The sequence below is a fragment of the Frieseomelitta varia genome, unplaced genomic scaffold (genome assembly GCF_011392965.1).
Source record: "Frieseomelitta varia isolate USP_RPSP 00005682 unplaced genomic scaffold, Fvar_1.2 scaffold_152, whole genome shotgun sequence".
NCBI lineage: Eukaryota > Metazoa > Arthropoda > Insecta > Hymenoptera > Apidae > Frieseomelitta > Frieseomelitta varia.
Genome location: NW_025109217.1, coordinates 1,034,392 through 1,037,366, shown reverse-complemented (window position 1 = coordinate 1,037,366; position 2,975 = coordinate 1,034,392).

The following is a 2,975-nucleotide window of genomic DNA, read 5'->3' as shown; positions in this document are numbered from 1 at the left end:
CGACGCCCCTCTCTCTCTTTCTCTCTCTCTCTTTTCTCTCTTCGTATTAAACGCGATGAATGGATTTATTAAACTTTTGTATCCTTTGCATCGGCTCGCCGCGTTAAAATCCGCTGAAAATTCTCAAAGCCACCGTAGCGATCGCGAATTCAATAAAGAGAGAGGGGAAAAAAGAAGAAGAAAGAAAGAAGGAAAGAGAAGAAATGTTTCGTAAATTCGAATCTCGAACGCGTTGAATCCCAATAATTTTCCCAGTGGATTTTCGAACGATTCTTCTCCCCTTGTTACCGATTTCACTCCTTTCCAGTGGAAATCGATGAAATCAAAAGTGGCAAATTGCCTTTCTGTTTTATGCAGAACTAGCGACGACCTGCTCGTCGTGTTTTTGGAAACTTGAAGCTATTTTGTTTAAAAAACGGCAAGAATCGATCGGTTTCATTTTATAATTGGCTCATCAGAGACGATTCTATTCTCGCGTGAATCCCTGCAACAACAGCGAATCGCTTTCCCCGGCACGGCAGAAATATTCGTTAATATCAAGTTGGCAGTTTTCAAATATTTGAAAGAGAATCGATTAACGAGTAAAATATATATAGGGAAAGGTATTTCCACCGCGGAATAATATTTAGCAGTAACCGGGTTCAAATTTTAATCTCGTGTTTAAATTCAAAGGAGTCCATTTGCGCGGGGCACTCGGCAAAATGGAAGCGGATCCTTGAACGCGCGGCGAAACGTTGCGGTTAATAGAAAAATTGCCGGCGAAACGTTACAATCGTGGCTGATGAGAATTTCAATATAAAAGGAATTTCGAAACAAATATATCGGGCAAACGTTGAACAAAAGTTGGCGGCCGCTCGATAAAATTCACTCTCGAGTAATTCGCGCGAAAGGCGGGACGCAAATGTAATTGTTCCCTGTACGTTTTAATTTATGAATGGGAACGTGGTTAGCCAGTTGCGTTGCTCCGGTGTAAAACCACCGCGCGAAAACAACAGGAAACCGGGTGAAAGGCGAATGGGTTTCCGATTTTGCGCGTCATTAAAATTTCATCGGGACCGACTCAAAGGTATCAGTGTTCGCTGGTTACGTCTCGTGCGATTCTCACGTACGTACGCATGTATATATTTGTGTGTGTGTGTGAATGCGGTGTACACGATAAAGTGTTTCCACGTGGAGAACCCGCGGTAATCGCATATTTATCCGGGGAGAAGAGAACGAACAGGTGTATAACCCTGGACACCTTTTGATTGGCAAACATGCATATTTTATCTGGCCTGGCAATCGGATAACGTGTTGTTCGTATCAATTATTCTCCAAAATTCAACGCTGCCGCCTAATGGGGAACGGAGTTTTAATTGAAACGTAATCCCAATTAAAATGAGTTTGTGATACTCCGCGTATGAACACGCGTAATCGCGTTAACGAAATGAAATGTCCACTCCACCGCAAGATATCGGAGGCAGTGCGTGCTGTTTATGAGGAAAAGATACGGCTGGAGTCAATAAGTTTCAATCTAGAACTATCTACGATACATCCTTTTCTTACGCTCGTCCCTTTTATTTATTTTTTTCTTCTTCTTTCTCTCTCCCTCCTTTATTTATTTTCTTCTTTCTTCTTTCAATACTCCTTTGCGAGCAGAGCGAAACGCTTCAACGTTAAAATAAGATATTGTTTCTCTTACTGATAGAGGAACGTTCTAGGAACGAAATGGTATTTTTATTAAAGGATATATCGCGAACGTTATTCGATACCATGCCGTAAAAATCGAACATATTCGTCGAGGGACAAAGTGCGTTCCTAAATGTACATATGTTTCATTCCGTTTATTTTTTTTTTTCTTTCTTTTTTTTTGTCTTTTCTTTTTATTCATAACGTCTTACATCTCTACGCTCATCAAATTATACAGTCTTATATCTGGCATGACTCGCACCGACAGGTATTTACAACAACTCTCACAAAACATTCGCGTAACAAGTTCATACAAACCCTCTTCTTTTTTATTTTGTAAATATAACATTTCTTTATAAATGATTTCTCTTCTAATAGGATTCGTGTGCCCTCTTCGTTAACAACAACGTTTTTCGCAACGATCGCCACACGAAGGCGACATTCTAGAAACACGCATCTCCTTTCACTATTTTTCTTTTCTTCGCTACATTTCCCCTTTCAACTGCCCACGTAGAAAAAACTCTGATCGCCTCTTTATTAACGATGATTTTCGCGTGTTAGCTCGATTTCGCTGTACGTTAAAAAATGCTTCCGCCGTTAAGAAATAACCATAGAAAAACAAATCGAGAACGCGTGTCATATTGTCGGAACAACGAATTACACCCGGGAAGTTGTCACAAACGAAGTGAACCGAATTGTTACGAACCGAATGCTGGGAATCACGGCGATATACCGTCCCTGGAAAAACGACCATTCGCGAGACACAACGAATAAACGATGTCTTTGTCATCGATTCCTTACCAGCTATCTACGTCCTAGATAGTTTTCTTTATTACTCTGTTTTTTTTTTCTTTTTTTCTTCTGCTTTCTATTTTTCTTTTCTCCTAACGCACCAGAATGCCTCGTTAAAGCACCTTTTACAAATACTTTCTATTCCTCACAGGCGTCCGAACCGACGGTGTGTTCGGTTCACTGGATTTGATCGCTCGTCGGTCGAAGATCGGCGATGGCGATTCCTCGTCCTCGTCCTCGTTGGCCATGAAAAACGTAACACAGCGTCGCAGACAACGCCAGCTCGTACTTACAATTACGATTTCTTTACGCGGGAGAGAGGATTCCTTATGCATCGTCCAATGGAGTGCAAAAATTGTCGCGTTAAGATCCGTACGCGTTTCACGTGGATCAGTGGTAACAGTGAGTCATCTCGTGGTTCTCCCTTCTTCGTCGCGATAGAATCAGCGAGTTGTATCTAGTAAGCTAATTTGTAATATGCGTAGAATTTCGTCTAGAAGCGTGAGTTTCCTTTC